Below are 15,482 nucleotides of genomic sequence, written 5' to 3' on the forward strand. Positions count from 1 at the left end.
ACACAGCCAAAAAGAAAAAATAGTAATAATAAAAATTAAAAAATAGAATTAAAAAAATTTTTTAAGAAGTAATTGAGATTGATCTTAAAAAAAAAAAAAAGATAGGCAGGGAATGTTTAACCTAAAAGAACGAACAGGAGCATGGCAGGCATGATGCCCTCTGGGTGGAGGTGATGCCCTGCAGCTGCCGCTGCTAACACAGCAAAAGATGAAAGACGTTTGTTTTTTAAACATGTATGTATATGTACCTCACTGATTACATTTCTTAACCTACATGGATTGCCTTTTCAAATAAATTCGCCCTTTTAGAAAGGGTCAGGCATGCAGACTTCACCAGCAGAGGCTGAGGGCAGAGGGTCTTTGAAGGAGGTCTGCAAGAGAAAAAAGTCTAGAGGGAGAGAAGAGAGGAAAATCTCAGGGGCGGCTTATGCCAGGTAGAGACCAGACCCGAGGAGACTTCCACAGCACTAGATAACACTGAAGGTCTTGGGAGAGACATGCAAAGGCAAAGGCAGAGAGTCGGTGACGGGATCTACGGACCAGGCTCTTAGCCTGGTACCCATTCTACCTCTTGGCCTGCAGACAGGGGCTCCTGGGCAGGCAGACCGTGCTCAGTGAAAACCTGTACTGGCCCCCATCCCCTGGGCAGGATGGGAGAGCCTCAAGACTGGGCAGCATCCGAAGGCTGTGGTCCCCCTGAATGTGCAGGGAAGCCCTTGGAGGGCCTGGTTGGACAGCCCTTCTTCTCAGGCCCCAGCCCTCCTGGCGTCTTGCCATCAGCAAGCCCTGCAGGTGCCACTGGTGTGATAGGGGCCGCTCTTCTGGGAACAGTGAGAGTAGCAGCTTGGGTATTTCCTGCAAAGAGCTTGAGGCTTTTTATTGAGTGGATTGGGCTTTCAGAGGTAATTTCTGGATTCCATTATGAGCCCCAGTGGCTCCTCAAGGACTGTAGCTTTGACTTCTGCATCACATCTGGAGCACACACCACACATACTCACACACACACACACACACATACACACACACACACACACACACACACACACACACACACACACACACACACACACACACAACCCACACACACGAGACCAAACATCCCAGTGGGGAGAAATGAAGCCCATCGGCTGTGAATTCAAGTCCAGCTTACAAATGTGGAGCACCAGCTGATGCCTCGCCTCTGGACCACACTGCCTGAGACCCAGAGATGGGCTTCCCCTGCCCAGGCCAAAGGCCCTTGGTGGTCACTGACATTTTGGTTAGTACCCAAGAGTAGGAAGGTTTTTTTCTTTTTTCTCTAGAAAGGCTTGTCAATGGTCAAGACACAGCATCACACAAAGTTCTGCTTTAAGGAAACAACCCTTCAGCACAAGTAACAAGGCCTAGAAGCCTGAGATCTTCTTTACCAGCTCTGGTCCAGCACAGGGACAAGGCCCTATTGTACCCAACTCATGATACTATAGGTTCTAAGTGCAGATGTGCCCAGAGTACACACACCCGGCCTGCTCCTCTGCCCACCTCTGGCTCCATTTCCGTCCTGGTGGCTTCCTGTTTTTGCTCTTCAGATGTCTGCACAGTGCAGAACTCACTGACAGGCCCCATGAAATAGGCCTGGGGAGATGCCATTTCACAGACCCTTAGCAAGGATGGGGCTAAATGCACTGGTTGGAATTTACAACCTACAATTTTCTGTAACATTGTTCCCAGGGTGGGGAGGTAGAGAAGGAACAAAAAGAAAAAAAAGAAAGCTAAGAGAAGGAAATATAATTTCAAATTCATTTATGATTTATCTGTTCCCTCCCTGTGGCTGCAGAGGAATCTTAACTCTGCTGCAAGATGGCCATGCTGTTGGAGGTTGCATGCCACGGAGCCGCAAACAACTCGGGCGGTGTTAACCCCTCATTTGCTGGCTGCTTCCCGCCCTCACTCTGCTGCTACGCAGGCTGGCATTTGGTTGATATCAGCCACTGGGCAGGACATCACAGGCCTACTGAGGCACAGAGGTGGGTACACTCAGAAAGAGTCTTTCTCCGCAGAAAGACTCACTCCAGTCCCCACACAAACAAAATTCTCTGGAACCAAAATGAAACAGAACAGGTTTGAAATCTGTGTCTTTTCCACTTCTGCTCCTTTCTCCTTCATCCAACGCCTTCCCTTTGAAAGGCTGTAAAGCCCTGAAGGGAGGCGAGACAGCAGTGTGAGGAGACTTTCAGAAATGTCAGTTTCCGTGTTAGCGAGCTGAGGCAGTAGGGCCAGTCAAATGCTCCGGGGCCTCCTGTGTAGCTTTCACCAATGGGCTCTATCTACTAAGGCATCATCAGCACCTCAAGTCTGCGTTGCCCCACAGTTTATAAAAGCCCTTCCTCATACATTTCCCCATTCAACCTGCTTCTGCCATTTAATCAAGGATCCTTTAACTTCCAGAAGGAAGGGCACAGAGACCTTGGAAGGAGTGGACAAGGCCATTAATCAGTGGTCTCCGCATGCAAGTGAGGGGAGGCCAATGTGTACAGCTGAGCATCAGATTCCAGGTAGTGCACAAGACGTGTCCCAGGATGAAGGAGTTAATGCCAATGTCACCGGGCAAAAGCAACATGCGGAAAATTCATTCCCATAGTCTGGCCTTCGACAAGCATCCGTCTATCTATACGTTCAGCTGAGCTTCCCCATTCCATTCTGCACGGCGAACAATCGTTGTTTAAAAATGTCACAATAATAATCAGCTTTTGTGGCAAAGATATGAAAACTGTATTGCAAGATCAAAAGGGTGATACTGCCTTCCAGCAGATTACACATTCTGCCCAGAGAAAGGCTAATCTCATGTCCTCAGAGAGGAAATAGGTAAACATTTTCAACATTATCTCCATCTGTGTTTCATTTCTTTGGGCCTGCTCAAGAAAAAGTTATTTACGTATAAATAAAGAATGATTTCTGTCCTTAAGAAAATAGTAATGGAAGCCTTGAAGTATCTGTTTAGGGTTTTACAATCTCAGCCAGTATATCTCAGAGGAAACATGGATGCCGTCACGCAAACTTCTTGGGGAAGAGATAGCCATACTCCTCTCAGTTCCACTCCGTCTGCACCCCAGCTTGAAGTTTAGTCTTGGAATTGGCCAAGGTAGTGTCCCACCCCACACTGTTCTCAAGGGGAGAACGGACTCTCCTGATGGTAACTCCAGAGATGTGCCCTGGGGCTGGAATCCCCGCCTCTCCACATCCGGCAAGACTTTTGTCCTGAGTCTGACCCCAGCTGTGAAATGGGGATGACCTGGCCTCAGCAGGGTGATGGGCAACTGCTGGCCACTTACGAGGCCCTCACAGACAGGAGGGGATGGCATGACTGTCCTTACTGGCAAGAGTACTGTCATTAAACACAGGATGGGGTGAGGGAAGGAAGAGCACTTTGAAACCTGCACCTTTTTAGATGATTTCAGCAAGGGTTTCCTGAATGACCTACTGCGTGGTTAGGCCTTGGCCAGCCTTCTGGGAAGGACATGAAACGTCCCGACGGAGCACTGGACCAGCAGGGGATGGAGGACAGGTACACACACCGCCACATTCTAGCAGGGGCGGGCAGGGAGAGCCAGAGGGAAAGGGAGGTGTCCCAGCTTCTCTCACCTTGAAAGTTTTCAAGTGGGCTGGTGCTGATGGACAGCTCAGATCTCAGCCTCTCTAGGGGACGGGGCATTGTCATCTCCCCTTCCCCCAACAGACCCGTGGGCTGAACCTTCCAGGGGAACTTTCATCCAGCAGGCTTCTGGACACTGAGGGGATTTCACTGTTTTCTCCTGTTTCCTTGGGCCTGAGAGGCTAATGCAAAGGGCACATATGTTAATTCTGGAGCTGAGAACATGGAGCAAGGCAAACCCACCAAGTGTTCCCCAGTGCTTTCCGACCACCCTGGATCCAGGGAAGGGGTGGGGAGGGAGCCTGCCCACCAGCAGCCACCCTGCCAAGAGCCTACACCTGGAGTTAATACCATAGCAAGAGCCACTCAATACTTGGGACATCAAGTGAAATGAGGATTAAATCTTGGAATTTTAGATTTGAAAGAAACATTTGTCTAGAATTTCAAGTATAAATTTAAAATTGTGTTATTTTAAAAACACTGTTTTGCTCTCAGAAATCTATAAGCTTGAGTAAATTCAATCAATAGATATTATCAAACATCTGCTGAGGGAACTGTAGAGAACTAAAAACAAAACAATATAGTCCTTGTCTTCAAGCCGTGTAGTCTGAGGCAATGGGTCAGAAAGAAGAGGAAAGAGACACATGAGTTCCCAGTGTCCGAGGCTGCCTCTCAACAGAGGGCGTGGCGAGGCCATGAGGGGCCATGCCAGCCTAGGCTCTGTGATGGGAGATACTTCGGTGTTTATTTCTTGTTTTACCCTTGATGGGCTCTGGGCCATGCACACTTGACGAGCGAACTATGTTTTTGGATGACCACCTCCCCTTTCCTTCATCAAGGACTCTCCCCCTCCCCACCATGGAGAGGGTCCTCTGTGCCACAGTACTCTGGCCAACCAGGGCAGCGACAAAGCTGCAGGGGGGTGACAGCGCCCCCTGGTGTGGAGCTCTGCCAGCTCCCCGCAGGCTCCTCCACAGTCTCAGTTCCTGCGCTCCTGCTATTTCCAGCTCCTTTACTTTCACCTTGTTGTTCTCTCTCACAGGAACACACATTTCTTCTCTCTTCGTCCTGTCTGTGAGCTCCATGTGTCTACTCCCAGAGAAGTCTAACAGTAGTCCTAGGCCCCAACTTCATTTAAAAAAGAAGGAGCAGGACATATTTTATAGTGAAACTGGGGAAAATAGACATCCAATGGGGCCCAACACAACCTGGAAGACCATGAATGTATTTGATAGTCTCTTTGGAAACTTCCCAAAGGCCTTATTCTCCGGGTCGGGGGGGCCTGGGTTCTTGTCTCACTGGCTGTGTGACCTCCAGCCAAATACTGCACCTCTCTGAACCTCAGTTTCCTCATTTGACAAACGAGGGCTTGAACTCAACCATCACTCAAACCCTTTCCACGCCTGCACGCTATGTGGTTAGCTTCTCACCTACCTTCACGTTACCCCAATCAAGGAAAAAAGAAAAACAATTTTCTCTTCAATGTTTCTGTTTTACTTATAACACTGGGGCCCCTAATATTAACCGCAAATGTATGGTATTTTTGGCTACATTAAGAGTTAAATAAAGTTTTGGAGACTTGTCTAGAAATCAACCTCCATTCTGGGAAATATGTCTGTGGAAAAAATGCATTTTAGTTTCCAAAGGTCCAAACAATGGCCTCACGACAGACGCCAGATGCTGGGAACAAAACCCTCTTGTGAATTGTGGACTGCTTGCAAAATCACTTACTCAAATTCCATCTGTCGACACTGCTCCACTATTAAAATTTCCTATCTAAAGGGAAAATGCCATAACTAGTGTGGGTTTCAATCCCGTGTCTCAATATTGGGACCTGTCATCCATCCTTCCTTGTCATAACAGACTGATTGCTTTCAGAAGTGGTTTTCAAGAACAACGGGTGATTCTCACATTCCCAGCAGTATGGTCTCTTAATTCAATTCCTAAGTAGTTTACTGGGGCATTTACAAATTTCCTGTCCCATATCCCAACTTCCCAGTGTAATCTCCCAGTTTTAGCTCATCAACGTTTGCTGCTGCAGATCTGTCCTTGAAACATCTTGGGATGAATGCACATTTGATTTTTTCCCCCAAACCAAAAAAACTTCTAAATTTTCAGAGAAATTCTACTGCAGTTGTAGGCTGCAGACCCTGCGGGTGACCAACGAGACACATCTGGGGGTTCACACATGTCACACTAGTGCCCTTGGAGATGGGCAGGCGCTCAACCCTGTTCACTGGTATGCTATTCATATCTAAGCATTTTATACTATTTAGATGATTTATTATGCTATTTGATCAGCTTGGGTAATGAATCTCACATATTTTCTTCATTTGAGAGCTCCACCCCTACCCCCAACACGTTTACAAAGAAAAGACCCAATGACCTAGGATGTTCAAATAAGAAAATAATTACACATTCTCACAACCATGCCTCGGAACCTTCCAGCTCTCAGCAAGAATGAGGAAAACCTAGATCTATGCAGGTTTAGAGGAAGAGTACTGCCAAGCACATAACCCCTGGTCCAGCCACTGTACGGGAAGTAGATGGTCTCAGGCAATAAGAGGGGCATCTACTTTCACAAAACCATCTGGCCTCATTCTGAGTCATTCACAGGCGTCATCCAAGAAGGGGGCGGTGGGCGCGGAGAAACGCAGACATAGCTCTTCACAGCCACATCCTCACTGGGGCCAGACAGCCAGTGACACCTGCCCCTACAACGTCCCCTCCTGTCCCTGAGGCTCTGATGGCAGATGCAACTGTCTCAGAGTGAAAGCTGGCCAGGTAAGGGGCTGACCGGGTGCTCATGCACAGGCCTGCTGAATACAACCCTGAGGGGCAAGGCCCGGGGCCTCGGCATTTGCTTCTCCCCGACACTCTGGAGGTTTCCTGCAAAGAACTGCCAAGCTCCGACCCCTCTGCTGCCAGGGCTCTCCTTCCCCTCTCACTCACTCCTTACTTAGCTCCTAGCCTATTAACACTCCACTCTGCGCTCAGAATTCCATTCACTTCAGGTGGACTCCATGTAGCACGTGTGAGGATGGATGGTTCACTCTCTAACTTCCTTTGCACTCCAAATGATTCAAGACACCCCTGAGATCCCATTTCCATGCCAATGATTGGCTCAGAAAGGGGCATATATCCCACCCCAGCCAATGAACTGTGAGGGGCACTCTTCTGGGCACTGAAGAAGGATTAAGAGACTGTCTTTTCTTCCAGTGGATGTTGTAATGTCGAAGCGTGACTCCTGCAGGGACCAGAGAGATGGCAGAGCCGGCCCCTGGGGGATGGAGGGCGAAGGAGCCTGGTCCTTGATGATATCACTGATGGTTGGAGCCTGGGACCTGCCCTACCCACGAAGAGGTGTAAAAATATCTTTGCTTGAGCCACTTTGAGTGGGGCTGTCTGTAACCTGAGAGAGCATGGTCTCAGCGATGGGAGACACGCTCCAGGGATTTCTTGCTCTCCTGGAGCTCACAGGCAAACAGGGTCTGGACTTGACTTCTTTCCAGAGCCTGGCTGAGGAAGCCAAGTGGGGCCCCTTCTAGATCTCAGGAATTCAACCATCTTTACTACGCATGGGGCAGCTACAAGAACTCACAACAGCCAGGGGCCACTCCAGTATCCTTAGTAACAGGGTGCTAGACCTCGCAGGTCAGTCTCCACCCTGTGAACACCTGGTGACAAAGACTTGACAAAATTTCAGTCAGGCTCCTTTGAATCCTCTTCTCCACTAGACCCTGGCCTCGGCTTGCTGAGCCTAGTTTTAGGAGAGAATCCTACTAGGCCAGTTTATCCAGAATCCCCCAACTCTTGATATTCTTTCAAGCTCCTGTCCCTCCACACCCTTGATACCTAACCAAGGTCCTCTTAGTAATGTTCCATCCCCTCCCTTACTCTTCCTGCAGGTTATAAATCCCTACTTGTCCCTGTTGACTTGGAGTTGAGGTGAATCTCTCTCTCCTCTACTGCAATTGTCTTTTTAAAAAACTCTTTTTTAAATTTTTACACATTTTCTTTTTTTTTTCTGTTCTTTGCTCTCCTTTTATTTTTACTTTTTTAAACTGAAGTAGAGTTGACGTACAGTATTATATAAAAGTTACAGGTATACAATATAGTGATTCACAATATTTTAAAGTTATACTCCATTTATAGTCATTATAAAATATTAGCTTTTTTTCTCTGTGTTATACAATATATCCTTGTAGCTTATTTTATATATAATAGTTTGTACCTCTTAATCCCCTACCCCTATATTGCCCTCTCCCTGCTTCTCTCTCCCCACTGATAACCACTAGTTCGTTCACTGTATCTGTGAGTCTGTTTCTTTTCTGTTATATTCATTAGTTTGTTTATTTTTTTAGACTCCACATCTAAGTGATATCATACAGTATTTGTCTTTCTCTGTCTGACTTATTTCACTTAGCCTAATACCCTCCACATCCATCCATGTTGTTGCAAGTGGCAAAATTTCATTCTTTTTTATGGCTGAGTAGTATTCCTGTGTGTGTGTATGTGTGAGTGTGAGTGTGTGTGTGTGTGTGTGTGTGATCAACAGTATAAAACCCTCCTTGCTGTTTTTAGCAAGTGCTAGAATAATTTCTCCTGAACACTACCCATCATCCCCCCTCAGCATTCCATGCTTTGCTTTCCGATGGTTCAGGCCCAGGCAACAACGCACAGGAAAAGACCTGTTACCCAAAGCACCGTCTCCTCTCTTATTCGTCCTGGCCTCTCAACCTCCCCGTACAAAATCTTTACATAAATAGGGGACAGAGCTTTCCATACCACAGTGAGAATTAAGGTTTAAAGCACAGATATCCTGTGTCAAGGAGTTTGACTTAACACACACTGAGGTTGTAATTGGTGATACCTTTTCCTGAGAGCAGATGATAAGAGAATAAATACAAACGGCTGCCCACGAGACTAAATTAATAAATTAAGGTGTTGTGCACCTGAAGGCAGGTAAGAGGACAGAAAGGACCAGAAAAGTAGGTGGAGGTCGACGAGGCAAGGACAGAATCCTTTACCTGCGTTACCAACTTGCTGCAGGGCAGCCTCAATCCTTCCTGCACCAAACACTTCCACCACGTCTGTTCTGAGTCGCTGTTCTAAATTCAGTTCCACTTACCTCCCCATGGGACAGACACTGAATGAGGAGTGTGTGCTCACTGACATGTCATAACTGCCTCACGTCTCTAGGGTCTCCGCAGATGTCCTCCCCAGAAACTCTGCTCCTGTCAGCGGATGCTCGCGTCAGGGATGTTAAAGAGCCTCCCCTCCCCCATCCACACAGCACAGGCCCTGCCCAGAGCCTGCTGCGCGGCCACGTCTGGGCACGAGCCTACCAGGCCGGCTGCGGCAGCCCAGGGACAGCCCAAGTTTCCGGCTTCAGGGCTGCTGCATTTCCCCAGTGACAAACCATTCTTCTATAGGTGGACTCTATATGCAGGTTTTTCTGGTTAAACGGTAAGAAAGATAGTCCCACCCCTACCACCAAATACCCTAAAAGAGAAATCATAACCAGACTTTAAATGTTCACGTGGTCCAAAGGAAAAATCTCTTTTTTTCACAAAAGAAAATCATTGACTAGTTTTACAGTGAAGCATTGCCAGCCTGCTGGGCAAGTTCCTTGGACTGCTGAGGCAGAAGCACCAGGGACCCTCCCTGCCCTTCTCTGCCCATCAGGCCCCTTCCCACAGCAGGACTGCATCTCAGCCCCTAAAGACGGAGAGCAGCTGCAGTACTGGAAGTCGGGGGCTACGACTTCAGGGCGGGGAGCCAGGGGAAAGGTCACTGCAGGGTTTGATGGGGGAAATTCTCAAAGGTGACTTGATAGAAGAGGCCATTTTCTTACGTTTTATGCTTTACCTATGAAACATCACTGAGTGAACTAGTGAGTTAAATCAGACCTTTCCAAGGATCAGCTGGCATGAAGTGAGAGCGTGGCATGGACATATATACACTACCAAATGTGAAACAGATAGCTAGTGGGAAGCAGCCACAGAGCACAGGTCAGCTCGGTGCTTTGTGACCACCTAGAGGGGTGGGATAGGGAGGGTGGGAGGGAGACACAAGAGGAGGGGATACGGGGATATATGTATATGTATAGCTGATTCACTTTGTTATACAGCAGAAACTAACACACCATTGTAAAGCAATTATACTCCAATAAAGATGCTAAAAAAAAAAAATCAGACCTTTCCAGGGCCCGCGTTCATCTGGATAGTCTGTGTAGTAAAGTGCACCTGTAGGCATTTCCCCCGCCCTGGATGAAAGGATCATTTGCCCACAGGGCAGTCGGGTCTCTCACTGCCAGTCTCTGACAGGTGCCACCGTGCTGTCCTCCCTGGCCTCTGCCCCTCCCGTTCCCTCCTACGCCCATCATTGCCCCCAGCCGGAGCACCCACTCCATTACCCATCCACCTGCCAAAGTTGGGCTCCAGGTCTGGCTGCCTCTCAGAGCCCTGCCTATGTGGCTCAGCCCACATCCGTCTCCTCTGAGCACCTCGAGGTCACAGGACTGCTCCACATGAATGTGGAAGACACCCCGTGTTGTCTGGTATTACTCCCCATTACCTCCTGTGTGATGTGTTCTCTCCGATATGGAGTGACCTTCCTGAGGGCAGCCCCATGGCAAGTGTCCCGCGAGACCCCCAGACGGTGCTGAGTGCAGGGTGGGGGCTTGAGCATGGGGAGCAGTGGGGAATTTGGGGGAGGGGCAAACTAGCAGGGGCAGAGATCCCGAGTTCCCAGGCACATGTAACCCAGAGCCAGTCTGTCCTTACTCTGGGAAGGGGGCAGCGAGGTCACACCCTCTGGGAGCCCAGGCGGTGGCCCAGCAGTGGAGGGGAAGGTGCCATTGCTGCTCCAGGGAGCATGTCATCTCCAGCTGGGCCTCAGCGTGGGGCCTGAGACACAGGCTCGGCTGTGTGACAGCCCAGTGTGAACTGAATGAACGACAATGCCTCTGCGAAGGGGGGGAGAAAAAAACTTTAGTGATGCGTCTGATGAAGTGGCACACAGACAAGCATGACTAAAAGACATTCTACCCGGGATATGGTATTTCCAAGTAAGTACATCGATGGTCAAAGGTGCAAGGTAGCTTTGAAGATGTCGGATCAGGATGTGTTTCTGAAAGGGCAGGAGAAGTAGATCAGAGAGGAGGCGAAGGCTGATGAATCCATGGATGGGTTTCCAAGAGGCCAAATCTGGAGCCTGAGAGAGGGAAGAGGATGTATGTGACTCAAGTTCCTGCCATTTAAAATTCTTCTCCAACTACCACCGGAATCTCTCAGGCATGAGTCTAAACCTTCCCTTGCATATGAATCTCCAGGGGTGCTAGTTTAAAATACCCAGCTCAGATTCCCCCCACCCCAGACACTGATTCAGCAGGACTGGGGTGGGGCCCCAGAAACTGATTTTTAAGAAACCCTCCCAGTGACTGTAGTGCAGATGGCCTGTGCCCTGGATTTAAGAGCCCCGTGAATCCTGAGAACAGGACAGACCTTCTAGCTGCATCCTCCTCTATTTTTCCAACACATCATCAAGGAGAACTTTAGGTGGATGGGTGTTTCTGTGTTTCAGGATCTTCCTGTAGGGACACAGGAGGGAGTGGCTAGTTTGTCCGCAAGACCAGACCTCCATCCCTACACCAAGCAGGCTCCAGTGCTTAAGGGAGAGATTCAGTGGGGGGTTACTCAGTTTTTAGCCATGGAGCAGGGAGATAAGGCTAATTTGTGAACCTCACTTGGTTCAGAGTGGAAGGAAATAGGATACAGCCTCTGTCATCAAACTGCTGACCCACTCTTTGAACAAATGTCTCACCACGTTCTGCTCCCCACACAGGAAAGGGTGTTGCCCAGTGGGGAAGAGAGTCCCCAGTTGAATCAACCCCTCTCTCTCTCTTCCCCTGGGGTAGTTTCTGATTTTGAGTCAGGTTGAGGTGGAGGAACTTCTTGGGATGAGAGCATTTACCAATCCTCAGGGCTACTCATTAATTCACTGTCCATCCATCCACCCACCTATCCATCCAACATGTGTTGAATTCTCTCTGAGTAATAGATCTCTTGCCACATGCCGGGAGCAGAAAGCGAAGAAGGTAAGACCCCTGCTCTCTCAGCGGCACACAAACTGGTGAGAACAACAGAGAGATAAAAGGAGGCAACACAGCATAAACATGAGTAAAGTCCCAAGCCCAGCACAGCACAAAGGAGAAAGTCCCTAACTCCTCCTGCCACGTTAGAAAAGCTTCCCAAGGCAAGGATGCCAGGCCTGAAGGCTGAGGAATGGGGAACGGTTTATGGCCAGAGTACGTGCACGTGTGTGCAAGCATCACACCCCTCTTGGGACAAAGGAAGAGCAGAATGAAGCCCAGAGCAAAAGCAGGATGGACCAAGATGATTTTCAAGGTCTGCAGGCAGGCTGGGCCTGCGGGTGGAGGCTGGACCTCCAGCTTGCCGGTGCTAAGCGTTCTCTGGTGGCCTATAGGAAGCCACAAAGCTGTTCAGAGGTGGGGGATTCGGATCCGATTAATGTTACTTGTGTTTCAGGCAGCCCCCATGGTGGCCGTGAGCAGGGCAGCTGGGAGGAAGATGGGGAGCTCAGTTGGTGGCTACTGTAGCCATCCTGACTGCAAAGGGTGGGCCTGGGCCCAGGCAGTGATGGGAGGGGATGGGCAAGAGGACACAGCACCCGCGGACCTGGCGGGGGCAGGGGTAGGACTCCGGGATGGCTCCCAGGCCTCCGCAGGACCCTGAGTACACTCAGGGACGGCCAGCAGTGGAGACTCCCCCGGCCCCACCCCGATGGGGACCGCTGCTCACCCACAAAGGTCCCAACCTCCTCAGTGCCCCGCCCTTAGGCCTCTCAGGTGCCTGTTTGCTCAGACACCACTGGTTGTGAACTAAATGCTCCTGAAATATTTCTTATACACTGCAGACGTTTTTCTGCCCTGAAACACTCGGGTGGTTTAATTTGTTTTCTGAAATAAGAAAAGCAATTAGACTAATTGCCTTCAGAATGGGGCACTCATAGGGAACAGCCTCCATGCTGCAGAGGCTACGCCTGGCAGACTGCTTCCAGGCCCATCACTTAGGCAGGTGTCTCAGCAAGAGAAAGGTGTGCCAGGTGCTGGGCACCTCACTTCGCAGCCCCTTGGTGACTCCTCCTGCTGGAAGTTGAAAATAAGACCCGGCCGCATAAGCCAGGGGTGGTACTCACCCACCTAGCTCACTACCTCTGGCACCACCAGGGCACTCCTCAGCGCCACGTGGGTGTTACTGCTCCAGTGTGTCACCCATGGATTGCAGACGATGTCGTTCTGCTGAGCTAGCCCAGACCCCGGGACCACGGTCAGGGCAGCTGGGAATGATGCCTGGACTCAGTTCACGGCCATCTGCACTTTGGTTTATTCCTGAGGCAGCTAACGAGCAGTACAAGGGATGGCTATGAATTAGGATGTAAGGGGGTGAGTGGGGCTCTGTCACTCCCCCTGTTTTCTCATGGAGGCGCACTGGAAGCTCCTTGGAGAATCTTACTAAAGCCGCCTGCTAAGGCACAGGGCACAGAGCCGTGAAACTGGTTCCTCTTAGAGTTCTAGCTACACTGGCTTGCTAAGAGCAATGCCTCCACTCAGGCACCAGGTTAGCTACTGAGTAAACCCCACTCCCAGGCCTAACACCCAGGTTCCACATTCTTTGCGCACCAGCACCGGGCAAACTCCCCTCTGATCTTACAGCTCAGTGGGGGAGACACACCTACCCAACCAATGACCAAGTGCACGGCAGTGTGACCTGTGAGCTATAACAAGATGCAGGAAAGCGTTGAGAGAGTCCCTACAAGAGCAGGGATTCAGGAGTCCTTCTCAGAGGAGGTAGCATTTAATCCAGGCTCTATTATGCTCTATGGGCAGAATTGAAAGAGGTCTGAAAGAGAGGTCATCTCAGGCTGAACGAAGGCACAGGTATGTATCTGAGGGTGGCTGGTAGTGTCACCAGGCCAAGGGGGCAGGAGGCAGAGGAGAGCAGAGGGGGGGAAGGTTGGGAAGTCAGCTCAGGACCAGATTGTGGAAAGGTGGGACAACCAGCCAGGGGACTGAATTCTCCTCTGTGTACTGGGAGGGGTAATGTCTACAGTTGTGAAAACCATGAGCTGCATTGGCCAGGGGTGCAATGGAGTCAGGGGATCTGCCAGAAAGATCAGCCCAAGGAGAGGACAACAGCCCAGGGGCCCATAACCCAAATGCTGCGTTGAGACCCATCCATGCTGAGCATGTCCTCCCTTCCTCCCTCACCCGCCCAGCAAAATTTTGCTGAGCACAACTGCCCCGGGCACCATGCAGGCTGAGTACACACTGGAGGAGAGAACCAGCATGATTCCTGTCCTCTGGGTACCTGGGATCCAGCGCACCACCTATCAATAAACTAGTAAATAAAACATGATGATATAAACCATTAGTATGTAAACATGAATTGGGATAAGGGCTGTGAAGAAAATAAATAGGTACAGGGACAAGAAAATAATGATTGGGAGAAACCTACTTAGAGGGAGTAGACCCTGAGCGGTGCCTAAGGATGAGAAAGGGGGTGCTGTGTGGAGGGCTGGGGGCTGGGTGAGCACTGCTTCTTGGAGGAGGCCAGAGTGGCTGAAGCCAGAGGCAGACGAGAGGGGGAATGCACTGAGGTTCGGGAGGTGGGAAGGAGTTAGTTCTCGCAGGCAGGCCTGGTGGGGAATTGGATGCTACTGAAAGGGTGACAGGAGCCACGAGACGGAATTACTTTTTAGGTCGATCGCTCCGCCACAGGAAGAATGGGCGGTGGGGTAAGAATGGAAGAGTGTGGAGGGGATAAGAGTCTTGGCTTGTCTAGGTGGTGGCACTGGGGGTGGAGATATGGACAGATTTGAGATACAAACACAGAAGGCAGAGCCAATGAACTTGATGCTGGAGATGGGAAAGGGAGGAATGACAGAAGGATGACTCAGTTTTCCATTTAACAAGTGGGTGGATTTTAGTGCTGTTCCCCGAGGTTGGTAAGACCAGAGGAGACGCAGAGACTTCTCAGGGATGGCAGAGGGGATATAACAGCTCTGCTTTGGGCATGTTACACTTGAGATGCCAAGTGCTAATACCAGAAGGCCAGATCTTCCATAGGTTAGAACAAAAGAGGAGGGTTCAAAATGACAGGGTAGGCGCACACATCCTCCTGAGACTCAATTAAAATGACCTTAAAAGAATAAATCACAGAAATGAAGAGAACGAGAGAGGTACACTCAGTGAGCGAGGTATTTAAAGACATGTCTCGAAGAACATTCACTGGCGAGCAGGGCAGAGGGCACCTCAGCCCACAGCCTAGAACATGCACCGAAGGGGCAACAGCTGCACGACCCCTCCCACAGAGGCAGGGCTGAGATGCTCGGTGTATGGGAAACTCCCTCACCCAGAAAACACCCAGGGGGTTCTTCTCTAAACAAATGGGATTAACTGCCTGAGGAGAGCCACGGCAGTTAAGGTGGGTGTTGGCGCCGTCCTCACTCTGGCACCTGGGCCACCCAGTATGATGTCTGGCTCACACCAGGCTCATTCTCAAGTGGAACCTCCAGCTGACAAGCCCTGACCATCAGCATTTGTACCCTCTTCATTATTACACCTGGAAGGTCAACAAGAATCGCCAGACCCACAACCCAAGACAGAGCAACCTGAAACCAGATCAACAAAAAAAGGGAAATTAAAGAAAACCACACACAAAGATAATCTACATGACAGAAGAGAACTAAAAGTAAAAGCAGAATTCAAACAGAAAACCAAAAATTACTAACTAGTATCCTCAAATACTTTCAAGGTGTCACTTGTAGA

The 15,482-nt window shown here is 49.7% G+C and overlaps 1 protein-coding gene across 1 annotated transcript in view; it reads right to left on the reverse strand.

Annotated features, from left to right (window-relative positions):
• The window catches only part of FSTL4 (follistatin like 4), a 495,703-nt gene that overhangs the window by 294,823 nt on the left and 185,398 nt on the right, over nucleotides 1–15,482 (reverse strand). The window lies entirely within an intron of this gene.

This window comes from Globicephala melas, chromosome 3, assembly GCF_963455315.2.
Source record: "Globicephala melas chromosome 3, mGloMel1.2, whole genome shotgun sequence".
Classification (NCBI taxonomy): Eukaryota; Metazoa; Chordata; class Mammalia; order Artiodactyla; family Delphinidae; genus Globicephala; species Globicephala melas.